The sequence below is a fragment of the Stenella coeruleoalba genome (assembly GCF_951394435.1).
Source record: "Stenella coeruleoalba genome assembly, chromosome: 10".
In the NCBI taxonomy this organism is placed as follows: domain Eukaryota; kingdom Metazoa; phylum Chordata; class Mammalia; order Artiodactyla; family Delphinidae; genus Stenella; species Stenella coeruleoalba.
The window spans coordinates 85144972-85172932 of record NC_137156.1 but is presented as its reverse complement, the minus strand read 5'-3'; the positions used below and the strand labels follow the sequence as shown (position 1 = coordinate 85172932).

Here is a 27961-nt window from a genome sequence, read left to right as displayed (position 1 = left end):
TATACTTATGTCAGTATAAGATGCATTCCACTCTAGAATGAAAGTGTGGAAATTGTACTTAATGCACCAAGACAGACAGAAAGGCTGAACGTTTTGAGGGAAACAAGTAGGACCAGGGAGTTTTGAAAACATTTCAGAAAATTAATATGTCAAGACACAGATTGATAAAAATGAGGAAAAGTAATACAACAAAGGGATAATTCTATAGAAAAACTCCATTAGTTCTGTAGAACCAGTGTTCCCTTGTTGTAATATACATCAGTTGAAAATATTACTAGTGTAACAACTTCGCTAGCTGTGTTCGGTTATTTGTCAACGTCACCAATATGGAAAAGAGCCAGTAATAAGGAAGTAAGCAAAGGTTCCTGAGTAATCAAATGCTCTACTGTAACTGAGTAGTGAAATTCATGCCGTATGTTCTCAAACTTTAATGTGCAAGACAATCACCTTGAATAGCTGTTGAGAACAGACTCTAGACTTTAACAGTTCTCATAACTATGTGCCCTTGGATATGTTTCCTACCCTCTCCACACTTCCGTGTCTATAAAACGAGATCATAAGAGTCCCCTTCTAGCCTAAGGTTTATATTAATATATGTGGAGCTTTAGAGCAGTGTCTAGTCCGTAGTAATCATTAAATAAATGTTAATTATTTATTATTATTACATGATGAAGGAAATGAAGTGGACTCCCTTTGGTTTATCTTTACTGGTTTACAAAAAAATTTATTTTGAAATAATTTCAGATTTACACAATAGCTGCAAAAAAAGCCCAAGAACTTCCCCCTCTCCTTTATGCTGCTTCTCTTAGTGGTGTCAGCTCACATAACCATAGTACAATGATCAAAATCAGGAAATTAACATAACACAATACTATTCACTAATCTAGAAATTTTATTCAAATCTTGCCAATTGTCCCACTGATGCTTTTTTTTCTCATCCAGGATCTCACACTGTATTTAGTTGTCATGTCTCCTTAATCTCTCCCAATCTGGGATAGTTCTCTAGTCTTCTCTATCTTTCATGACTTAGACATTTTGAAGAGTCTAGTGAGATTTTCTCTTTTGTTTACTTGTTTTTGAAGTATAGATGAGTGACAGTATTGCGTTAGTTTCAAGCGTACAACATAGTGATTCAGTTATTTTTTAGATTATATTCCATTATAGGTTATTATAAGATATTGAATATAATTCCCTGTGCTATACAGTAAATCTTTGCTGCTCATCTATTTTATGCATAGTAGTTTCTATCTGCTAATCTCATAATCTTAATTTGCCCCTCTCCTCCCCTTTGGTAACCATGACTTTGTTTTCTATGTCTGTGAGTCTGCTACTGTTTTGTATACAGATTCACTTGTTATTATTTTTTAGATTCCACATATAAATATAACATACAGTATTTGTCTTTCTGTTTGACTTACTTCATTAAGCATAATATTCTCTAGGTCCACCCATGTTGCTGCAAATGGTAATATATAATTCTTTTTTATGGCTGAGTAATATTCCTGTGTGTGTGTGTGTGATATATTCAGTATATATCACATCTTCTTAACTCAATCATCTGCTGATGGGTACTTGGGTAGTTTCCATGTCTTGACTATTATAAATAATGCTGCTATGAATATTGCAGCACATGTATCTTTTCAAATTAGAATTTCCATTTTTTCCAGATATATACCCAGGAGAGAGATTGCTAGATCATATGGTAGTTCTATTTTTAGTTTTTTAAGGAACCTCCATACTGTTCTCCATAGTGGCTGCACCAATTTACATTCCCACCAACAGTGCAAGAGGGTTCCCTTTCCTCCACACCCTCTCCAGCGTTTATTATGTAGACTTTTTGATAATAGACATCCTGACGGGTGCAACGTGATACCTCACTGTGGTTTTGATTTGCATTTCTCTAATAAGTAGCAATGTTCAGTACCTTTCTGTGGGCCTGTTGGCCGTCTGTATGCCTTTTTTGGAAAAATATCTATTTAGGTCTTCGCCCATTTTTTGATTGGGTTGTTTTTTCAAAATTGAGTTGTATAAGCTGTTTGTGTATTTTGGATATTAACCCTTTGTCAGTCACATTGTTTGCAAATATTTTCTCCCATTCCATAGGTTGTCTTTTCATTTTGTTGATGGCTTCCTTTGCTGTGCAAAAGCTTTTAAGTTTGATTAGGTCCCATTTGTTTATTAATGCTTTTATTTCTTTTGCCTTGGGAGACTGATCTAAGAAAATATCACTACAATTTATGTCAGAGAACGCTCTGCCTATGTTCTCTTCTTTGAGTTTTATGGTGCCATGTCTTACATTTAGGTCTTTAAACCGTGGTGAGTTTGTTTCTGTATATGGTATGAGGGAGTGTCCTAATTTTGTTGATTTACACGGAGCTGTCCGGCTTTCCCAACACCACTTGCTGAAGAGACTGTCTTTTCTCCATTGTATATCTTACATCCTTTGTCATAGATTACTTGACTGTAGGTGCGTGGGATTGGGATTTCTTTACACGAGTTTCCGATTGCTGCTGTCACAAATTACCACAAATTTAGTGGCTTAAAACAACATGAATTTACTACCTTACGGTTCTACGGGTCAAAAGCCCCAGATGAGTCCTAGAGGGCCAAATCGAGGTGTCAGCAGGGCTGTACTCCTACTGGAGGCTCTAGAAGAGAATCTATTCCTCGTCTTTTCCAGCCTCTAGAGGCTGCCCATGTTGCTTGGCACGTGGCTGTGCATCACTCTAACTCTGCCTCTGGGATCACGTCTCCGTCTCTGACTCTGACCTCCTGCCTACCTCTTATAAGACTGTGATTAAGTCAGCCCACCTGGGTGATCCAGAACACTCTTCCCATATCAAGATTCTTAACGTAAGCATATGGGCGACATCCCTTTGCCATGTAAGGTGACATATTCACTGGTTCCAGGGATACGGATGGGGGCATTTTGGGGCACCATTATTCCATCTACCTCAGTCGCTATTCAATTCTTCTGATATCTGTTCATGTTTAAAATCAAGGTATGCATTTTTTGGCCTGACAACAGAATGGGGTGGTGTCCTCTCAGTACATTTTGCTGCTTTGCTTTTCTAAAAAAAGAGACAACTAAGAAAGACCTACAATCCCTTCATCCACCATTCTAAAACTGAAAAAGCTTTGCAAATCCATTTTTTTTCTCCTGCAAGTTTTGCATAAACTCATTTGGCAGCAAAATGTGACCCAAGTCAACAGAAGCCTATTTATAGGTTTTATTTATTCCACTTAGTGAAAGAATATTCATATATATATTTTTTGCAGAATCATTAATGTGTTTGATGGTGAGATGCTGCCCCCAGCCCTGCTTGGGGGTGGGAGTGTTATATAATGTAGAGTTTTGCACTAAATTACTTTTGTAAAATCTGAAGAATTCTAAAACATATATTGCCTCAAGGGTTTCATATATAGATAATGAACCTGTATATTTTACCACAATTTAAATAAGAAGATCTTTGTTGGAAAGAAACTATATCACATACCCCTATGACTTAGAATGTTGACTTTTGTCTGCTTGAAAAAATGCAACAAAAAGAATATACCTATGATGTTCAAATGGTAAGAACTAAGTGAACTGCTAAAACAGCTTTTGTAATTGGTATCCTCTTCACATTGAGAAACTGATTACTACCTCAAAAAAAAAGGTACCAAATTCTAAGAGTTATCTTATGTTGGTCATGTTTTATTCCAAATGAAACTACCAAGTCACAAATACCTCTGCACATCTTCTCAGCTTCAGATACTATACACAAGGATATATCACATAAACCACTGTTTTAGTGACGTGATGGTTTCATTTGGAAAAACAATTATGACCGCCATAATATATATTGTAGATATATGTCATAATTCAGTTTTGACAGAATTTCCAATAATTTTAAAAGTTGAATTTCTGTCCCCATTCCTCTGAATCAGCAAAGGCCAATTTACATGAAAAGTTAAAATTAAATACTTAATATTTTTCTAAGCTTTAAAAAAAATTTGTGGAGTCAATAATTTCAATTCTGTTAATCCTAAAATGCAACTTTGAAGAAGATTAAAGGTAATTTCATAGAAATATTAAAAATCATAAGACCGTATTGAAAAAAAATTTTTTTCAGAAAATATCACTTCTATTGTATTTTACTTTCCTTCCTCGGGCCTTGAATCAGCCATATTTCCCTAAGAAGACCTACTTTCTTTTAATAGGAAATAGTATTTCAGGACCATAATGCTACTCATTGTTTCTAGACCTTTCCAGTAGAGCCAGGAAATACTATATATATATTTATATACACGCACATACATAGAGATAATGGTTAAAATAGAATGCCTTATGATTTCATACTGATATTTTCAATTCAAATTCAGGGTCACAGATTTTTCTGAACCACTGGTATATTATATCTTACATGCTGAGCATCCTGGTTTTCAAGGACACAGGGAATGACAGAATTAGAACTATCTCACAATTACTCATTGTCTTTATCTTATATTACAAACACAACTATCTTAGAAAAATTATTCACTACCATCACAAATTGCATTCCTGAAAACAGTTATGTAATTTTTTTGTAATCGCTCTCCTGCTCATCATTTCTTTTAGAACTGTACTATGCCTACATGGAAAGAGCATGTAAGCTTAGTTATATATACATCCACAAAAGTCCTCTGTTGATGTCTGGTCATTTCGGTTGTCAGAAACTCCCTCAACTCTGCACAGATTCCACCAACAGGAAGATATGGTGGCTTCTGTTGTTCTGTCCTCATCCTATTGCACTTTGGGACTCGTGGTGCTATCTTGTCACTTTACGTTATTGCCAACACTGTCTACAGGGTTCTCATGTGGCTCTCGAGTGGCTCTGTTGATTCTATGCAGGGACTGAGGGGCATCTAAAATGTTCCACACGACAGTTGCCATCTTTCCAAAATTCTGTCCTAAATGTTTTTGATGCATTATTTCACTTAAGTTTCACAAGCCTAGAAATCAGTCTTTCTTTAAAAAAAGAAATCAGTTTTAATGCCTCCATTTTACAATAATAAAAACAGAAGTATCAAGAATGATAAATACTTGTCTAAGATCAAATAGCTAGTTGCTGATGGAAATTCATTTGAACTCAGGTCTATCTGACTCATGAGTCCATACTCTTTGCCCAATGCCACACAGCAATAATTTCATAGGTAGCATAAACATTTCCTTAATATCAGATAAACTAGAGCCTTGTGACTTCTAAATAAAATAAACTATCAAAGGAAAATTTCAATGCACTTCAAGTTGTAACAATCTTACCTTATACCAAAAAACACTGCATGTAGAGTCATACATGCACACCATTTTCTTTTAGTAATTTTGTATAATCACCAAAGAAATTTCGATTGGCTTATTTTTTAAAAACTCCTTCATGAATGTTCTATGTTACCAGTCAATGGACTGCTTTCAGCAAGTCTTTACTAAAGACTAAGAATACGCAACATCATTTGTGGACAGAGCACAAGACAAATGGTTGGAATTCCTAAGTTTCATTCTTGATTCTGTCATCAGCGTACTGTGTGGCCTCCTGAAAGCCCCTTCAGTCATATGATTATAGACTCCTTCAACACTGACATTAATTCACTCCTGCAAAGTTAGTCTCTGGTATCTAATGTCCTTCGACATCATCTTGAGAAAATAGTTGTAGCAAATACGATAAGAGGCACATAATGGCTTATGTATCGATGACATGAAGGAGGCATGCATAATAAGGAATGGAAAATAAATTCGAAGCAAGTAGGACAATAAGGGGATTGTTTCATGCTTTTCAAGAAGGAAAAAAGGCATTTTTATTTTCAAAAAGCCATTCATGGACAAGAGTTTCATCAATAAACTAATTTCTCTGATTGCATTGGTTGGAATCTGAGATGGATTTTTATACATGAGAAACTTCCGCGGAAAATAGCCTGTTTTCAGCTTCAAACCTGTGGCTTGGCAATAAAAGTGCCAAAGAAAACCCCAGGTTACTGAGGAGGAATCAATTTGAGACATACATATATTTGGATATTTTGCTTACCATGAGCTGGACACTGGATTACACGTTGAGGTGCTCAAAGTAAAACCGTAGGGACAGCAGAGAGTGGTGGGAATTCTCGGGCACTTTGACTTCAAAGTCTTGAATTTTCATGCAGCTGCTCTGTGTACATGTAATGAGAATGAAAAGGTAAGTCCACGCTCTGAAATCTTTTCCTTCTCCCTCTCACTCTCAGAGACATATTCCTTGAAGTCTGTTTAGAAACAAATTTAGAATTATTGTGTAATGCTTTTATTACTAACATCTGTCTGCGCCAAGTTCTATAGATTATGGAAACAAATAAATCTCTCTGGTTCAGATTCTTTCAAAATGACTCAAAACCTTTATCACACTTGGGGATTTTCTATGTATTCACAGGGAGGAGACATGGAGAAGGAGACAGCCTTCTTAAGAGACACCTAAAGACAGGTGCAATGCTTTAGAGAAAGCAAAGGAGCCAGGAATCATTTGAACTGTGCCCTGTAACTCAGACGATCTGGTTACCTAGCCATCCTTAACTATCCTTCATTGTGAGCTGACATTTTAGAGGGAATTTCACCTAATAGAATGGAAGTTTCAAAGTGTTTTTATTTTAAATATGGGAGAGGGAAAAAAACAGTAATAGAATCACTTCACTTCATGAACAGGGCAAACCATGTTAATTCATTATAATCTGAGGCTAATTATGTGTGGATGACACTGAAGAGTAGTAATTATTTTAGATCCCAATCACAGTGTCTTGAAGCTATAAGACAAGCAGGGAGGAATATAACGTATACTAAGACTTCTAAATGATTCACTCACACAGTTTAGAGCCTCTATGAGGCCACTTTTCAGGATCTGAAAGTATAGATGCTCTTGGGTTGAAGTGTGGTGGGGACGCATGGGGGGATAAGACATTCTCCTAACCCCTCCCCACCCCTCAAAATCTGTTCCATCCTTTTGCACCCTGGCATTTCTTCTGTTCATTTCACTCCTTAATCTCACTTTGAAAACACTTACATCTTAACCATTTAAGGGTGGAAGTTTAACATTTTCAGGGCAATGTCACAAATAAATTCCAACTTCAGCCACGTAACTGCATTAAACCCAGAACCAACAAGTTATATGGAAGAGAACAAGCAGAACCCAAGAGTATAAGATCTAAGTGTTGATGCAAATGGGAGCTTGGGTAGAGTTCTGAACATGGAATCTGCTTCTAAAGCAGCTAAAACTGTAATGTGAAGTTCCCTGGAGCCACATAATCGACAGGATGAAAGATGATGAGGGTGATGATGATGAAAGAACACAAGAGAGGGAGAGTGAAATCATTTTTCCTAGATCTGTTCATTGTTTGTAAAATCTGGTGTCCTCCACTAAAATTCTGGTATAAAATATTTCTACAGTAGATAGACATCACTGTTTTTATTTGTAAAGTGGCCTTCTTTCCACTGGGACACTGCCCCTTATCCACAATGCTCTGTTATCGTGGGACTATCAGTTATAGAATGCAGTACACATGGAGTTGAGCACATGACCCAAGAGCGATCAATTATACGACATCTCATCTTTTTGGCCACAGTGATTGATCTAAGGGCTGCCACAAGACTTAGGCAGATAGAGCTCCTTTACAGATTTAATATATGAATACTAGGAAAGACAAGTTCCTCTTCTTTCTGGATAACAAGCTATACAGAACTACTTGTTGAAGCTAGCAGCAACCTTCTTCCATGTGAGAGGATGTGGACCATCTACTAGCAAAAAAGAAGAAAGCAAACATGCGAAAAGAATTTAGCTGTGCCAAAAGTTGGTGAGAGGGCCCTGACACCATCTTTGAGCCTCTGAATCCAGCACCTCCTGAAGCCAGCTCAACATTTAACTCCTCAGTTGCATGAGGCAATCAATTTCTTCTCCAATTACTTTAGGTTTTTTTAAGATGGCTAGTTTGAGATTGCCTTTTTTATATAAAACTAGAAGAGTTTTAACTAATAAGACATGGAAGGGCAAAACTATTGTTTTTTCCAATTGCATAGTTAAAAACCCCAAAGATAATAAAAATAATCAATGACAGTGGGTAAATTAATTTCGTATCTACTTGACTCATGTGACTATTTACCAATAACTGAAACATAAGTAGCAAATTTGCTTAATGAAACTATACGGACTGGAAAGTAATTCAACAATAACAAAAATATATATCACTAAAATATTTACATGTATTCATTAACCTGGAGTTTAGGTGACAGATTGCTAAACTTTTTCCTTAATAGGCCTGATAGCAAATATTTTTGGCTTTGCAGGTCACACAGCCTCTGTCACAACGAATCAAATCTGCCATTAGAGCATGAAAACAGCCATAGACAATATGTTAAAAAGTAGCATGGCTGTATTCCAATAAAACTTTATTTACAAATACAAGTGGTGAGCTAGATTTGGCCCAAGAGCTGTAGTTTGCCAACCTCTATTTACAAGATCGACTTTGGACTCTTCTCAATTCACTTCACCGTGATTTCCTGGAACAGCTACATTATACTAGGCAACATATTTGGCCCTAGAAAAGATTCAGAGCTGTGTATGGAAAAGTTCTGACCCTTAAGGAGTTTGCAACATCATAGGAAAAGGCGGCAAGTTTACCCCTAAATTATCACTCAAACCGAATATCAAGTGTTAAAAGATAAAACAAAATTATATGAAACCCCAGAGGTTATGATTAACTCTATTGAGAGCATTTTCCCCCCAATGGCCCATAAAGATATTATTTACTCAGAGCGACACTTAATCCCATGTTATTCTTTGTTGCTATGTGACAAGGAGAGAAAAACATAATAATCGCACCCCTTTTCTCTTTCCTTGTCCTGAAAGGTAGATCCTCTGTCCTGCTCAGCAAGAGAGAATTTTGTGTGTGCGTTGATCTGAAATTAATGGTGAAAATGCAGAATTAAAGATGAAGGTCAGTGGCTGGTGGCAATACAGCTCGACAAAAGAAAGGGCATGAAGATGCATAAGGAAAGTTTTCTTAGGTGGTAAACATTTTAGTCTGCTCTGTACACCCTGGAACTTCCCATTTCCTGTTCCAGATTTGGAACAAGACCATTGGGAACAGATTATTAGTCTAAAAAACATCTCTATTGCTTCCGAATGTTTGGAGTCAGATTTCTGCTGCTTTTGAGTGAGAACATGTGACGGAGGGCATTTTGATGGGAGGGAGAAGGCCTAGATGAAATGGATGTGAAATATATAAATGACACTGGATGTTCAGAGTCAGAAGTGTCTTTGGAAGAACAAGCAGCGGGTCCTTTTTCAAACTGTTTTCTGCAGAATCCTCATGCTTAAGAGGCTCAGGTCATGAGCAAGTGGGTGAAGACAAAAGGAAGAGTTTCTGTAGGTTGGATTCTGGGACCCTAGCCCTCAGTTGAACCGGAGCTAATAGGTTTGTTTTAATCTGTCTTATGTACTAGGGTTTCAGGGAAGACAGTTGAAAAGAAAAGGGCTAAGGCTAGAAAAAGAAATGCTTCAACACTGTCAAGTTAAACCAGAGGTGTCACACAGGTTGAGTCAGAGCTGGGACTAGATCTCACAGTTAGTTCCCTTTTGACTACCCAGGATGGCTCTTTCATGTGTATTCTCAAATAAGAAGGTGAGCTGCCCGAAGACATAAAGGGAATTAAACTGGGTTCAAATGATCAGCTCTGGACTCACTTGTTATGTTTAATATTAGAATCCCTGTTATGGCAAAGTGCTCTTTCCTGCCTTTTTGCTTAGACCAAAGGGCTACACACATATTTAATGAATCAAATTGACAATGTCTGTGCCTCCTTATCTGATAAATTAAATGTCAAATTCCATCATCCTTTGGGATCCATCTCCTTGGAACTGGACATCACCTTTGCCTCTTGAATACTGCTTCTACCTTTTCAGCAAAAGGTCTCTGAAGGCTTTCCCTTTAAGAAGGGAACCAGATTGTCCTTCTTTACTGTAGTACTGAGTTTTGGGACCAATGGCTCCCAATCAATCTGGTTAGTCTCTGGGACCATATATAACTTTACTCTTTCACAGTATGGTTTGCTTTTCTCTCCTACCACATTTTCGTTCTGGCTTGTAGAATCAATTCAAGATTGATTCTTATCAATTTGTGTTTGTGTTTCTATTTGCTTCTGCATTTACTGTATAAAACTGTTCCATCTTACAGTGAACTCTGGACTACCTTGCATTGATCATTTCCACCTGAAAAATTCTCTCTGAATGTTTTTGGGTAACATTCTCTGACTCAGAGGAAGTGAAAGATGTCTACTCAATGAAATGATCTTGTTTATTTCTCTGGGCAACTACTCTGATAACACATTATTCCCTGTTAGAGAGAAATAAAGCAAGATCCCTGACCTCATCAACAAAAATGCTGCAAGAGCCATTCAAGAAGAAGATGGGTAAGAGAAGAATGGCATTGGTAAAAAAAAAAAAAAAAAGACTGGAAGTGGGACGAGACATTAGATTTGGCTGTCCACAAGTTCTTACCCCTAAGATACATACCAGAGATAAAGCCTTAATGTTCAGTTCTTACTTATGTATTTTATCTACTGTTTCATTTAACAGCTGTCTTCAGCTATGCTCACCAAGAACACTAATCCAAAATCCCTTGGTAATCTCTTTAGGGTTAATGAGCAATGGCCCCCACAACTATAACAGCAACAGCATCAACAGCCAATAATTTGAGAGGCTGACTGGGTTCCAGGCACTATTCTAAGCACTTTACGTTCAACATCTACTGAGGGTCAAAGGAAAAGTATCAGATCCAATCCAGCTCTCTTCAAGCTTGTCCTTTAGGCAAAGAACACAAAAAGGACAACACGGTAGTTCTACAACCTAAGATTCCATAGATCTTAGGAAAAACACAACCTATAGAAATTGAAGAGCACTGAGTTAGCCTCCAGGAAATTAACAAGCTTGAAGGAAAGTCTGCCACATTGAAGAACAGAACGGACAATGACGTACCCTTCCCTCTATTCTTTTTAAAGTATCAGGATTTTGATTAATCAACAAATTTATCAAGCATTTATTGCACTTTAAGTTTCCCATATTTTATAAAATTTTCAGAAAGCTCTGTGTGACGTGTTAACCACAAACCATTTTCTGAATTAAGGGCAGATTAGGAACGTCACAAATTAGATGACATGGACCTTTAAGCAAAAGAGTTAAGTATGCACACAACTTCTGATGACTTTCATAGATGATCTTTCTTATCCAAAAACAGGATAACATATTTTAAGAATAAAATGCTTTCACCAACAGTCATTTGCAGTTATAACATGAAAACATTCAGATTGTAGTAGGAAATAGGAAAGTTTTAAGATTTCACTGAAAGACAAATGACTTTAAATGTTTTTTTTTTTCTTTACATAAATATTTAGTTGCTGGCATAAAGGCTGAAGTATCAGAAGCCAGGGGGAAGGAAACTGTAACAGTTAGAAAGGTAACAATAGGCTCAAAATATAAAAAGGGCCAATTCAGCTGGTTTAAACAAAGAAAAGAAAGCACAAGAGCACACCAGTAAGTTCACCTATTATATAATTACAGGTTTTGTATACAAGTGCAGACAAGCAGACAGAATAAAAACCTCCTCTAGGAAATCCAAAATACTTGGCAGGTCTGGCCAGGTGGGATGTGATGCCGGTACCAACAACAAAAAGACACAGACTGCAACGAGGGTTTGGCCTAAGTCTGAATTTGGCTTCTCTTTGCTAAACAGCAGTTTGCTGCCGAACTCTGGGAAACAAAGGGAACATGGAAAGTGCTAGAGAATTAAGGCATAGAGATCAGGTAACGAAAAAAGATGTTGTCAGTCACAGGCTTTGCCAGGCAATGCTTTTGCCTTCATTTATGAGAGCAACTCACTGGAAATCTTTCAAGAACTTCGGAAGACAGGCATTTCATAAACAAAGCTCTTCATCAGAAGGCAAAGGAGGAGACAGATAGAACTGTTTGTAGAACGTGAAGCTACGGTGACTATGTACAATCCACAGATGTGTTTTGGACTCAAAGCAGCTCTGGTTTGACTGAGGGTCATGGCAAGTGAATCCAGATTTTGGAAATTTATGGGCATTTATTTCCTTCCCTAGAATGCTCATCTTTCTGTCCAGTTGTTTTCCATACACTGCGTTTAGTTGTTATGTAGGGCACTCAAAAGGCAATCAATCCAGCATCTCTACATCTGGGTATATCCCCAAAGGATTGAAAGCAGGGACTGCCAGAAATATTTGTATACCCATGTTTGCAGCAATACTATTCGCAGTAGCCAAAAAGCAGAGGCAACCCAAGTGTCCCGTGATGGACGGATAGATAAGCACAACGGGGTTTACATACAACGGAATATTATTCAGCCTTAAGAAGGAAGGAAGTCCTGACACATGCTACAACGTGGACGAACCCCGAGGACATTATGCTAAGTGAAATAAGCCAGTCACCAAGGGACAAAGACTGTATGATTCCTCTCAAATGAGGTTCCTACAAGAGTCGAGTTCCCGGAGACAGAAGAGAAGTCGCCAGGGGCTGGGGAGAGGGAAGAGGGGAAAGTTAGTGTTTAACGGGTAGAGTTTCAGTGTTGTGAGACAAAAACGTCTGTGGATGGATGGTGGTGATGGTAACACAACAATGTGAATGTATTTAAGGCCACTGAACTATGTACTTTAAAATGCTTAAGATGCAAACTGTTACATTACGTGTCTTTTACTACAATTTTTAAACGTTCAAATATTTGGGGCATGGAGAAAAGAGGCCAATAAACGATGACAGCAGTGCCACTGAAGAAGATCCTAACACCAGCCAGAGTGCGGGACCAATTATCGACGGACTGCTCTCAAAGTGCAGCAGATGCTCTCAGTGCATTACCCATAGGCCTTCACTGACCACTTTCTTCCATGTCGGTCAGAATTCCGGTTGCCAACAGCACTAGCACCTCTCGGCCTTCTGGGTTTAGCTGCCAGAGCCTACTTTTCCTGGGTAGGCAGCAAACCAGAAGCGCCCGGGAATGAAAGCTCCTTGGGAACAGACCTCAATCCATGACTGATGGGAACTGGTGTACAAATACCCCGGTTCCCTCACCCCACCTTGAATGGGTTGGATAATTGTGCGACAGGTGTTTTATACCATTTCTCAAATTTCCCCAGCAGAACTGCACTCCCATTTCCAAGAGAACTTGCTGAATAACATACCTTTATTGGCTTTCTCCCTTTACTTTCTGTTGATGGTGAATTCTAAATGTCAATGTGATTAGGCCACAGATATTTGGTCAAACATTCTAGACGTCTCTGTGAAAGTGTTGTTTAAATGAGTAACTTTTTAGTAGATCAGCAGATTGAGTCAAGATTACCCTCCACAATGGGAGTGGGCCTGAACCGATCAGTTGCAGCCTTTAATAGAAAAAGACTCCTCCCCCCTGCAGAGGGAATTCTGCCAGCAGACAGCCTTCAGACTTGAAATTCAACATCAGCTCTTCCCTGGGTCTCCTGTCTGCCAGCCTATCTCACAGATTTTGGATGTATAAGTCCACAGTTGTGTGACCCAGGTCCTTAAAATAAATCTCTGTCTTCCTGTCTCTGTCTACACACACGCGCACACACACGCGCACACGCACACACACACACACACATTCTGTTAGTTCTGTTTCTCTGGCGAACCCTAACTAACATGCTTTTCCACTCCTGTACCAGTGTTTCCTGGGATCGATTTCCAACTCAACTATGTTTGTACTTAGTTAGTCAAGGGTTTGCTTGAACCCTTGACTTGGAGAAGTGGTTTCTGCCCCAGAACACTCTTGGTCATATATGAAGACATCTGTGGTTGTCATAACTGAGGGTGCACCCAGAGGCTGGGGACGCTTCTCAACATCCTACAACGCTCAGGGTAGCTCCCGAGAACAAAGACTTAGCCAGCCCCCAACGTCCACAGTGCCAAGGTTGAACAACCTTGACTTAGAGTTGGCTTCTGGGGACACCCAAACTAAGGCAGGGACTAAAACGAGAAAGGTGGATGTTGCTGAACTCGGAAGAAATACTAGATCAGGATTATTAAAAATCTGCACACCAAACACACAATCTTAACATTCTTGCAGATGAGAGGTCCAAGGCTATTAGAGAGCCAGGCTTAGAACGGCAACTGAGGGTGCCTCTTCCCTTTGCAATGGCTGTGTCACAAAACGGGAACAAAACCACTGGGATTGACCTCTGTGGTCAATCCTCACACACGGAAATCAGCACTCAAGAAAGGCCTAGCGATATGGCTGGTTGGTGGTGAACAGATTCTTCCTGGGTGTTTCTGTGCTACACTAATGTGCTAAGTGACTTGTGTCCTGGTCCCAGCCCCACCTAGCATGGAATTCAAACTCATATCTCAGCAAAAAGACCAATTATTTAACATTACTGAGCTTTGGGAACGTCCGCAAAAGGTCACCCTTGCCAAGGTTGCCCCCGTGAATTCCCTGGGCCTCACGTAATGGGTTTCTAGCTCTGTGAAAAACATGACTGGTTGTCATCTGCGTTCACTCAGTTTCCTTCACTGGAACTAAGTTCTTTCTTGGCCACATTAAGAACTGACCCTGTCAACACTTCCTTATGTTCTCCAGGAAGAACGGTCACTCCCTCTCAGCCTGCCTTGCCAGAAAATCTCTTTTCGGTGTTATCTGTCCAGTTCCTTGTTTTTCCTGGGAGATTCCCTTTTCTTCAGTCATCTGGACTGTTTGAGTTCTCTGGGAGTGTGACTTTAACAGGCCCGGTGAGGCGTTACAATATCTGTTCCTCTCTATCTGTGTGTTGTTCATTTTCAGACAATCCAATTGCAGAGCTTGCCTTGGCGTCTTTGATAATGGGGCTGGTTCCAGGGCAAAAAAAGTGGGGCTAGCAGTTGGTGAGAAAATAAGTGAGAATCAAAGAGAAGACTCCAAGAAAACGTTTCTGGCTGCTTCACTAATGTTTGGATTAATTTGATGGAGAGATATTCTTGGAGACTTTTGATTATTAATGTGCCTAATTCTACAGCTTCTATGTAGGCAGTGGGTTCTTCTATAGAGTGGGATCCCATGAAGATTCACAGGGCTGGGATCGATGTTAGTTCAGCCTCTTGTCCCAAGTAATATGTTGACCAGACGTCCGTGATTAAAGCTGCAATTGTACCACTGCCAAAGCCCGACTCTATTCTGGGGCTGTAATAATAGCTTCTGTACCACCTGAATCTATTCCAACGTGAGAATAGCACAGAAGAATATCAGAACCTGGAGTTTTATAGATACAGTTTGAAAAACGATATGAGAGGGAAACGGTCAAACGTTACGTTTAGCTTTGAAAACTTTGAGCTGAGACCCTTGTGTACTGAAAACCAATTGGTTTGAATTCTAATTTTACCTCTGTTATGAATTACAGCCTTGGAAGGGTTATTTAATTCTACTGGACCTTAGTTTCCTCCACTGTCAAATAAGGGAGTGGGCAGGACTGGGTCCAAGAGCCTCCCGGCTCCTGCATCCTATGATATCTTAGCAAAGATGGGCAAATCAGATTTCACATCATAAATATTGTTTGCACAGAATTAGTTAGCCTATTCTCCAACCACTCAATCAATGGCAAAAACATTGCTCATAGAGAAAAATAATGGAAGAGATGATTTTGCACACATGGGGTTGATTTGGGATTGAATCAATGAATACCTTGTGAAAAAAAGGTTAGATAAACAGGTTTTATAAGCCAGTAAAATATACTAAAGTCTATGAAAAATGACTGGCATGACTGTACGTGGGAAGGGGAAAGCTTTTAGGGGAGGTATCCTCTGTCATCAGATGTTCCACCATTTACCATGCAGAACTGTCTACAATGACACAATTTGAGATCCAGAGAGCAGGGAGTAGTATATATGAATATAAACTGTTCTATGTTAAAAGGATAAATTGGTCATTGTCTTAATTAGGATGCTCCCCCAAGCAGACCCTAGGATAAGGATTATGGTGCAGGTCGTTTATTCAGGAGGTGATGCCAGGAAGCAGAAGAGGGGGAGTGGGAAAAGTGAGACACGGAAGAGAGAAAAGCCAAGAGGGAGCATGAATAAGCAGGTTGGAAACTAGCGCTCAATCACACTGGTGCTATTCTGAGGAAATGTGTAAGAATGATATTCATAACTGACCCAGAAGGACAGGAAGCAATGGGCATTTATCCACTCATCCCCATTTCCTTTGGGCTGAAGGCTGTTCTACAGGGTAATCCTGGATTCTATCTATCTGCTGCCTTGTTCTGTTACCCTCTCACAGCTTCAGAGAAAGCAAAATGGAGGAAGCCTCAGCCCTATTGCTCGTGGGACACTGGGGAGTAGAGGGAACTGTCCGCCATAGCTGCCTTGAAATCAGCTGGGTCAACTAGACATGACAAGGTGCATCACAAGTGCCACATTTATTTTAATCAGATATAGTATATTTTCACATTTCAGCTAAGGGGAAAGAAGTGCATGTGCTAAAACATTTTTAAGCATATTGTAATAGTTAAGATGGGGACTTGAAAAAAATTACCTTTAATACCAAGTTAGAGACATCTTTCAAGGAAGTGGGCTTGGAGAAGAGGGGTGGAAGGTGCCCATGGGTGGATGGGGGTTCCTGTACTGAACACTGTGGCCAGCAGTTGAGTTCAATAGTCCAAGCTTCTGTATTCCTTATTATGTCATGACTATACCAGCACCGAGAGCTAGAAAAGCATGAGTCAGCACCGAACAGCTGATTGCTTACCTCTTCACCCCTTCCTTCTAGTCCATATATTTTTCCCACTGGATTTGAAACACATGAAAAGAGGGAGAGGCAGTAAAGGACTTTAGAAAGCCAGAAGTCCTATTCTTTGTACACCTTTATTTAGTATTGGGCAATCCTACCTGCTGAAGAATAAACTTAAGAAGCTTTGATTTGGAGTTTGATATTCCAACCTGCTAACCTCCAGAAGAGGACAGAGGGAAGATTTTATCCAGTTGACTATAAAAGGAATAGCTCATAACTTCATTGGCTAATTGAGGTCTTTTTGATTCAACCATCAGGGTTCCCCCTCAAGCTCAGATTAAAAAAGGGGGATTTATTTTAATGATACAACACAGATATGGAGAGATTCAAACAAAGCACATCCGGGCTTCACAAGGACTAGAATCAGAAACTGAAAGCTCAGCAATGAAATCTTTCTCCATTTATTAGGGGCTGTGGTTTTCTCTCGCTCTGTTTCTCTCCCTCCCTCCCTCCCTCTCTCCTTCTCTCTCTCTCTCTCTCTCTCTCTCACACACACACACACACACACACACACACACACACACACACACACACACACACTTCTCTCCCATCCCCCACTTCCGCCCCCCAACTTCCTCTTTTTTTTTAATTAATTAATTAATTTATTTATTTTTGGCTGCGTTGGGTCTTCGTTGCTGTGCGTGGGCTTTCTCTATAGTTGCAGTGCGCGGGCTTCTCACTGCAGTGGCTTCCCTTGTTGCGGAGCACGGGCTCTAGGGTGCGGGCTTCAGTAGTTGTGGCTCGTGGGCTCTAGAGCGCAGGCTCAGTAGTTGTGGTGCACGGGCTTAGTTGCTCCGCAGCTAAGCGGCTCGAACCCGTGTCCCCTGCACTGGCAGGCGGTTTCTTAACCACTGCACCACGAGGGAAGTCACTCCTCTACTGACTCTTATTCTAGTGCCTCAAATAACCTTCACTCATAACCTTCCAGTTCTAGTAACCCTTTCCAATCAAGAATTTCCTGTTTCTCTAACACCAAGTTCCCAAGAGAAGAATCCATTGGAACCGCTCCAATTCACACTAGACCAGACAGGTCATAAATTGTTAGAAACTATACAGTTAGGCCAAGTTCCCATCTTTTGTTCAATCAGCTGTTGCAAGGGCCAGGGTCACAGAGACCACACACACTCAATAGGGCTGTGGGCAGGACTGGTCCCCACAGAAGAGGGCATGTGTAAGGTAAGCAGTAAATCACATAGCTAGGGCTTCCAGAATAGCCTACTGGAAAGTGAAGGAATAAGTTACATAATTTTCTATACCACTGTAATTTATTGATTGATACACTTTAAAACAAATTTAACTAGTACTACTTTGAATTCACAATCCATCATTTACCTATGAGATCTAAGTAAGTAAAATAACCTTTTGGGGCCTCACTTCTATCTTCCACAAGTGGCAGAAATCATATTTATCACCAGATCAAGGGTTGGCAAACTGGGACCTGTGGGGCAATTCCTGCCAGCTGCCTGTTTTTGTAAATAAAGTTTTATTGGAACACAGTCATGCCCATTTGTTTATATATTATAAGGTAACAATGGCAGAGCTGAGTAGTTGGGACAGAGACCTTATGTCCCATACAGCCTAAAATACTTACTATCTGCTCTGGACTGAATTGTGTCCTTCCCAAATTCAAATATTGAAGCCCTAGCTCTCCCACAGGGTGGTATTTAGAGGTGGGACCTTTGGGAGGTAATTAGGGTTAGCCAAGGTGATGAGGGTGGGACTTTCATAATGAGATTAGTGCCCTTATAAGAAGAGATCTCCCTCTCCATGTGCAATCACCAAGGAAAAATCAGGTGGACAGACTGCAAGAAGGTGGCCGTATGCAAGCCAGAAAGAGAGCCCTCTTGATGATCCAAGTCATCTAAGCACCTTCATCTTGGGCTTCAGCCTCCAGAACGATGAGAAATAAATGTCTGTTGTTTAAGCCACCCTGTCTATGGTATTTTGTTATGGCAGCCCAAGCAGACACAACCTATCCTTTTACAGATAAAGTTTGCTGACCATGGCCTAGATTGTTGTGAAAATTAATTGTGATAGTGCCTCCCTAAGTACAGAGCCTAGTGAGCACACACTTTCTCAGTGTGTATTAGATTCCTTTTGCTGCACTCAGAACACATTCAGGGCTCTAAGACCACATACCTTTGTGGGGGAAAAAAGGAACCTTCAAGATCAAGGAAATGGCTTTTACGCATTTAATATACTCTTGAAATCTTCACAGGTTTTCAGTTAATCTGTTAAATGTAGCAGTGTGTTCATAACTTATTGTATATTTTAGCCATTTGCTTTTTTTTTTTTTTTCTGCGGTACGCGGGCCTCTCACTGTTGTGGCCTCTCCCGTTGCAGAGCACAGGCTCCGGACGCGCAGGCTCAGCGGCCATGGCTCACGGGCCCAGCCGCTCTGCGGCATGTGGGATCTTCCCGGACCGGGGCACGAACCCGTGTCGCCTGCATCGGCAGGCGGACTCTCAACCACTGTGCCACCAGGGAAGCCCTAGCCATTTGCTTTAATGCAAGTAATTGGGAGGTACCACATTAACACACAAAAGTAGTTAATGCCACGTACAAAAAAAAAAAAAAGCATATTTAGTTCTTTATTATTTCTGCTAAATAATATAATGCACAAATCATAGAACTAAAGGCCTGAAAAGATGTGTGAAGGTGGATTCATTCATCCCTCAGCTTCTGGGTAGCATTTCACATCAATTATCCTACAAAAATCGTTGCATGTTAGTCATTAATATCATCAGATAATGAGATTCCACAGAATCCCTTGGTAATATGCACCAGGGCCTCACAATTCTCCTATTGGGGTATTTTCCTGAAATGGAGCCCAAATTCTTCCTGCTGCTAGGTCTTTTCCTACTGTTCTCAAAGGCCCTAGCTGCTCCACCTGAGTTTGTATGTGGCATAAATCACTGAAATGACTGCTTCTCTCCTTTCCTCCATGTGAAGGGGAACACCAGCTACGCCACCTTCATAATACCCTGGACCTTGAAGTCCACACTTCTGCAGCCAGGGCCACATCCAAGCCAGGGGAAGAAGAATAAAGCCACCTTTCAGGAGCCTCGAGAGGTGAGGCAGAGAGGCTTCCGGGACAAAGAACTTATTTTTCTTCTGTCTTGTACACAGGAGCCATTGCCTTTTTGCTAACTATAACGCAAGAAGGTCATCATTGTTATAGTATTATAAACAATACCACCTTCTACACTGAAAGCGAGTCATCTCTTTGGGATGTTCTGTGATATTTTCTTTTAACATTTGAAATGCATTCTCTTAAACGTATGCCCTTGATAGGGAGAGAAACTCCAGGATGTTCTGACAGTAAAATGCTTAAAATGTTGAGAAAAATTAACAGCTACAGGATGAGAGAGGGTGATTTAACAGTCCTATCAAAGAAGAAGTTTGTTTTCCCGAAAACACTTTCTGAGAGGATCGGGTTAACTACAAATATATTCAAATGGATTTCTATGAAAACACTGTAGCTAAAAGTAAAATAACGTAAGTGAAGGCATGATTAAAACAGTATTTCTGTTTTTCTCTATCCTCCCAGAAAACTGTTTTTTTTTAAAAAAAAAAAAAACAGGCATGAAAGCACACATTCATTATTTGAGATTCTTCTTCTCATTTTAATGATTAAATTAAAATACAGTGTTAGGGGGCTTACCTGCCATTCCTTTTGCCTCCCCTTTTCCTGTAATCACACCCTATCAGAACTTCACCACAGATAGGTTGTTTCTGTAGCTTAATTGCCATCAGTCATCAGACTTGGTGACAAGAGGAACTGCCCAACGAATTCACAGTTGAATATGCACCTCTATGTAAAGGCAGAAAAGGAAATAAAGGCTTCTACATAGCAAGAGAGCTGTTGAAGAGATCGACCAGCGACATAATTGGGTAAGACCGGTTCCCTCAAATCTGAGATATATCCATTTACCCCTATCATGAGAACTTTGAAATAGACAGTGGTGAAAGAAGCAAACCATTTGGAGCGTACTGACATGGAAACAAACCAGTAAAAATCTGAATGTTTCTGGGTAACTATGTCATATAAGCTAAGCAACATTCTGTCAATTTCTTTGCAGCTCTAAATAATTATAAGAGAGTTACTACATTCCTAGAAATATACATGAGTTGAAAACAAATATTTTTTCATGTTTTTAGGCCATACTTCACTCTTATTTAAGAACGTGGTGCTTGTAGGTTCAGCCACGGGATATTTCATACCAATGATAATGTTTAAATCACTAACCTAATGTACAGTTATCATCCAAAATGGGTCAGATAGTTTTTGTAACTGAGCCATAAGCTTATATTTACTGTCTCAAGGACCTGTGAAGAAATAGATGAAAACAGTTCCATTTGGATCCAGGTAGAACTTTGAAACTTTAAGGATCCTCTTTTAAAAATCTGTTTCCAATTTTAGAATACCCTCTGCATCTGTGCCATTTTCTTAAAGAAGATTCTAGGATGACTTTTTAGGTTGGATGGATTCAACTTTCAAATTTGATTAATGAAATACGTTATATGCGAAAGGCTACTGATTTTTAATTTAGTTCCCCATCACATACTCACCAGAACACTGTGAGAGGCACCTTTAATCATGCTAATTTCAGGCAGGTTCATAATGTCCTGGAGATTTGTATATTTCAAATTGAATTAATCATAACCTCCCCTCCGCCCAACCCCTTATCAAGCAGTCCCCTTTTCCTATTCCTTTCTTTTCTATTAATGGCACTGCCATCCTCCCAGCCACCCAGACTTAAAAGCTCACAATCATGATTGTCACATTTCTTTTGTTACCTAATATTTAACCAAATGACAAGCACCAGCAATGCTACCTTGATAACATTTCTTGCATCTACTCTTCCTCTTTACTGCTTTACCACACTAATTCATGGACCTACTCCCTTTATCTCAAACCAGCCAGTTTGTTCTGAAGCCCCAAAAGTTCTGGTAGCCCAAAGATTTTCTGTGGGTTTATTTTTTTTTTGGTTTGTTTGTTTTTAAATAATGTATTACCTGAACTTACATGAGGCTTTTATAGCCATCATTTATAATATTTAGTTTAAATTTATCTGGAAAAAAAGGGAGCTTCTCTACACCCCAGTGTTATCTAATATATGGTATATGCCTTGTAGCACCTTTCTAAAATCTGGAAAATTCTGAATCCAAAATACACCTGGCCTCAATGAATTCAAAGGAGAGAATGTGGATTTTAGCTATCATAATAACATCTTGAAGAAGACTCTACTTATGATTTTCCCTTTCTTTAATCCATTCTGTACATTTCTATCAAAGGAGGCTTCCTGAATATATTTACTCCAAAACTGTACTCTTTAGCAGATACTTCCACCTCGACATTTTGGCTTTCAGGCCCCTTGTGATCTGGTCTGCCTTTTCTACCTACAGAAGATGGTCCCTAAAGGACATGAGATTACATACTGATTAGCTTTGAGAAACAGAAGCTGTCCAAGTTCAGCATCATGCAAAATTCACTGTGTATACCTATAGGTTAGCTACTGACTGCATGAGTACACAATAAATACAAGAACGAATAACTGGCTGAGAAAAGAAAGACTGAATGAAAGCATGAACAAGTATTGGTCTGAAAAGGTATGAATGGTAATGACAAATGACAGGTTTTAGTTCCTATGTCTGTGTCGAACTTTGGCCAGGCTCTATTTAGAGTCAACTTTGGAATTCCTTAACTCAAGAGAGACAATGAAATTTGAGAGAAGACCTAGAGAAGAGGCAACTAAACAGTGAAGGTTTGCTATTAAGAAAATCTAAATAGGCTGAGTTGTTTTTTCTTTTTTTTGAGTGAAGAAGGAAACAAATGAAGGGAGTTGTATGACAGGTAGTTGCGGTGGCCTTCACTTATTAATTGCCTATGTGACTAACTATAGAAAGGGCACAGCATCAGAAGACAGGGAGGACTTACAGTCTGACACACTCAGCAAGAATATGCAGGGGTAGTCAGGGCCCATGGCCGTCTGCCTCTCCCAACATGGATGCAAACTGGTTTAAACCCAGTCAGAGGGATTTGGTTTATTGAGATTTAGATCAATAGAATACAGAAAATAGAATATATTTGAGTAGTTAAGTAAAAAAGAACTTCATGAAATGGCTTAAAGACATTGAAACAAGTATGACAATTTTATTTTATTTTATTTATTTATTTTTTTTGCGGTACGCGGGCCTCTCACTGTTGTGGCCTCTCCCCTTGTGGAGCACAGGCTCCGGACGTGCGGGCTCAGCGGCCATGGCTCACGGGCCCAGCCGCTCCGCGGCATGTGGGATCTTCCCGGACCAGGGCACGAACCCATGTCCCCTGTATCGGCAGGCGGATTCTCAACCACTGCGCCACCAGGGAAGCCCTGACAATTTTATTTATATTTAGACCTCTAAAAGGAAAAGAGAGACACCTATCCTCTTGGAACAGTCTAAAATCATTCTAGTTTGGAATCAGGCAAGCCAACTCAAGAGCTTTTTACAGTCTTTTGTGATGGAGGATTCTGAAGAACTGTATTCAAAGGGCATTAGGAGGAAAAAAAAAAAAACGGCAAGCAAGCAAGCTCCTGGTGACAGAAACAGAAGCAGGAGAGGGGTCTGTGATCCTTTTGACAATTCATAAGGAAAGCTTCATCTGTCATAACCTTAAGCGCAGTAGAATATCTACGAGTACTCCAATAACGGTGGCTTATACTTGAATCACCTAGTCAGCAGCTCTGGTAGTATCAATATGACATATATGAATGGACCTGCTCAACCTGCATTCCAATCATTCACTTCACTTCTAACCCAGGACTTTAATGACTGCCAAGCTTCTACATTCATTGGCAGGCACTCATCTCTGTCATGCTCTTCTGACAGCTTGCTCAAACAAAAGGAATATGACTAAACTCCCCAAGCAGGACAGAGGGAGTTCTACTGCGGAAAAGCAAGCCAAATTTACAATTTAAAAAATAAATTCCAGCCCTGTTCAATAAAACCTACAGCATACTGTAAGAATTACATTATTATTGCCATAATAATATATGGCCATTATTAGAATTACAGCAATAACGTATGCAACTGCTAATGGACTTATAATGTAGCATGCCACTGGGAAATAAAAACGAACTATATTTTTTCCCGTTACCAAACAAACGCTGCTAGAATCTATACAGTAATTTGAAACTGAGTAGTTAGAAGTAGAAGTTTATACCCATATTTGCGATGCATATATGGGCCTCTGTCACATAATTTTCCACTAAAGTTAAAGCAGAGGAAAACATTATGCACAGACTGTTTCTATACACCCAACCTGTTTTGATTATTTTGAGGGACTCAACTGGCTAAGTCCAGTTATCCAGTTAAAAAAAGGTGACCTCAATCAAAAAAAGTCAGAGAGGTCAAAACAATCATCAAGTCAGTCAAAAATTGAATTGTAATTTCCTTTTTTTTTGTTTCTTCCTGAAGAGATTGATTTGACTGGTCAAGTCAGTCAAAACAGTCAAACCAGTTTGTGTATATAGACATAACCACAGTATTTAGTCATATCTAGCTCAATGGAAAAAATAGTTGCAATACTTCACATTTATCAACTAAGTTGATACTCAATACAAGCTCTCTGAGGTGGGTGGGACAAAGGTTTCCATTCCTATTTTTAAACTGAAGAGTTTTAGACAAAGTGGCTAGAATGTGTTATCTATAACGGCATTACAGACCACCCCCAAAACATAGTGACTTCAAACAATGATTTATTATTTCTCGCAATTCTGTGAGTTGAATGGACTGAGCTGGACAGTACATTGGCTCCATTTGGTATAGACTGAGGTCATTCATGAAGTTGCATTTAGCTGGGAGCTTGACTGGGTAATGGACTATCCAAGGTGACCTCTTCTCCACAAAGGTTTCTCTCCATATAGCTACTCATTATTTAGTAGTTTAACCTGAGCTTCTAACAAAGAGGTTGACTTCCAAGGGGAAACATTTCAACAGGACACCCCCAATGTACAAGCATTAACTGAGCCTCTGATCACATCACACTTACTAATGTCCCACTGTCAAAGCAAGCCCAGAGACAAGGTGGGAAGAGACTCTGGAAGGGCATGAATACCAGAAAATGTGATTCCTCTGGGGTCACCCATGTAACGTTCTACCAAAACACGGCTGGTACGTTACAGAGCAAAGATTGAAACTCAGGCCTCCTTCATGTGGTTTCTTCCCATCAGACTGACTCCCCAATGTCACATTTGACTTTTCCGTAGTAATATTACGAGTGATCATCCTTTTTGCAGGGGTTGTGTCTTTAAACTCGGGGTAGAGCTGACTTTAATATCCCATATCTTGAAGTTACCAGTTAAATTTACCTTCCAGTTTCAATTCCAGTCATTTTTATCTAAGAAGGAAATTTGAGACAAACATATCTTTGCTACTTTCCATATGCCTTCCTTTCCAACAACTTAAAACCTTATAAAGACCCAAGAATGATCTTACTGTCTATCAGCTTGCTGTATATAGGTCCAGCACTGGGAGGAAGAACTAGGATTATTAATTCCTATACTGAATAGTCGAGGAAACTGAGAATCAGAATGTGAGCTACTTGCTCAGGATCTCACGGCACGTGAGGAAGCCAGGCTTCCAAATCCAGAATGTTCTTGCTCTGGAAGAACTCATGGTCTCTTGGGAACATATTTGCATAAACCTTTGAACACATCAACATGGAGCTTCTCTACTTGCTGAATGTTTAGAGCACAGACTGACGGTGCTATATCTGACAGCACTTGAGGAGTTCTATGTCTTACAACCCAGCACAAATGACACACCAAAGCAGCAGTTCTCCACCTTCTTGGTCTCAAAATCCCTTTAATTCCTAAAAATTATTAAGAACCCCAAAGGGCTTTTGTTATACAATTGTTACTGTGTTAGAAATTGAGAATTTTCTTTAATCATGAGAACATAAAAGCATACACTCTGTTAGTTGTCAGAATGATGACATCACATGTCATGTTGCCTTTGTACACTCCACTCTGAAGGGAATGGGAAGGAAAAAAGCAAATTCTATCTTGTTTATTATTATGGGAATAGTTTTGACTCTGAAAGGGTCTCAGAGGCACTCACAGGCTCTCAAACCACATTTTACGAACTGCTGTTTCAAACAATTCTCTCCTTGAAAAATAATAAATAGTGCAATAATGAAGTTACTAAACATCTCTTTATTTTCACTCCTAAACTGACAAAAAATTAAAAGCTATCCTTAGAGAATAAAACTGAAGCAAGAGCACAAATCCAGAGAGGCAAGGGAAAATTGACCCTGGGGTACCTGTCCATCTTCTGTGACCAATAAATTTGACTTTGACAGATACGTTGGGTGGAGAAGTCAAAAGAACAGATTAGAGTTGCCCCAAAGTGGTTAGTTCAATGGTGGCAACTCCAATGAGCTCTCAGCTTTATGCTAAGACCCCAAAGGGCTACCATATCTCAGCAAAAGGGTGAATAAAGGAAAAGACCTGCCCCCCTAGAAAGGAACACAAGGAAATTTTCTCTCAATATTGGTCTTGGAAGGAAAAAAATACCTTTGAAAATCTGTAACCACAGGCTTGCCCTTTTATGGGTTTTCAGCCCATTTTTATTATAAAGTTGTCCCAGGTCAGTGGTGCTTCCAGGCTGTTGGCAAGCACAGATCATTTTATAATCTGACAAGCACAGATTATTACATCTGGAGGAACACACTTTTAACCTGGGCTTCAAAAGAATTCCTACACACGTGTCACTAAAAAATAAGCTCACAATTTAAAACAAAAATCATAAAACACAAAGAAACAAATCACTGAGTTAGATGGGCAAAGACCACATATATAAAGAGTATAAAATAAGAATGTTTAATGTGCCTAAAAAAATAGAAGTTTAAAAATATGTCAAATGACCAGTCAAATCTGACAAGGAATAAAATAGGATTTCTAAATAAAATAATCAAATGACTTCGAGAAATTATAATATTGATATATGAAGTTAAATAGTAACAAGGGTTTAGATCAACTGGAATTCTCACATATTGCTGATAGGAGGGTAAATGGGTAAAACCACTTCGGAAAACCTTTTGGCAGCATTCACTGAAGTTGAATGACATACACTCCACAACAAATCGATTCTTCCAAGTATAAACTCAATAAAAATGCTCAACGTATTCTCACCCAAAGAACTATGCAGGAAACTGTATAGCAACTCTATTCATAATGGTTATAAATGTGTGTCTATTTATAAAAATTCACCTAGCTCTGCATTTAGGATTTGTGTATTTTTCTGAATGTATGTTGTGAATGAATAAAAATTTACACACATACACACACACACACACACACACACTGCTCACATAAGAAAAGTTCCCTAATGTCCAAAGAAAAGTATAACCCTGATAAATCAGAGCAAATGCCACTCTTAAATGCATTTATTGCCCAAAATAGAAAAAAAAAGTCAACAAACTAACCAAGTAAACTAGATACCTTTATCTAGCTGGAGGAATCAGGCTCCCCAACTTCAGACTATACTACAAGGCTACAGTAATCAAGACAATATGGTACTGGCACAAAAACAGAAATATAGATCAAATGGTAGAGGATAGAAAGCCCAGAGATAAACCCACGCACCTATGGTCACCTAATCTATGACAAGGAGGCAAGAATATACAATGGAGAAAAGACAGCCTCTTTGATAAATGGTGCTGTGAAAACTGGACAGCTAAATGTAAAAGAATGAAATGAGAACACTACATAACACCAGACACAAAAATAAACTCAAAACGGATTAAAGACCTAAATGTAAGACCAGACACTGTAAAACTCTTAGAGGAAAACATAGGAAAAACATTCTTTGACATAAATCACAGCAAGATCTTTTATGACCCACCTCCTAGAGTAATGAAAATAAAAACAAAAATAAGCAAATGGGACCTAATGAAACTTAAAAGCTTTTGCACAGCAAAGGAAACCATAAACAAGACGAAAAGACAACCCACAGAATCGGAGAAAATATTTGCAAATGAAGCAACAGACAATGATTAATCTCCAAAATATACAAACAGCTCATGCAGCTCAATATCACAAAAACAAAACAACCCAATCCAAAAATGGGTGGAGGACTTAAATAGACATTTTGCCAAAGAAGACAT

The 27961-nt window shown here is 39.3% G+C and overlaps 1 long non-coding RNA gene across 1 annotated transcript in view; it reads right to left on the bottom strand.

The window, feature by feature from the left end:
- The window catches only part of LOC307192705, a 796377-nt gene that overhangs the window by 327999 nt on the left and 440417 nt on the right, over nucleotides 1–27961 (bottom strand). Inside the window, exon 6 of the long non-coding RNA XR_013830162.1 lies at nucleotides 6042–6161. This is a non-coding gene — a long non-coding RNA (uncharacterized lncRNA). The remainder of the gene's footprint in view (nucleotides 1–6041; nucleotides 6162–27961) is intronic.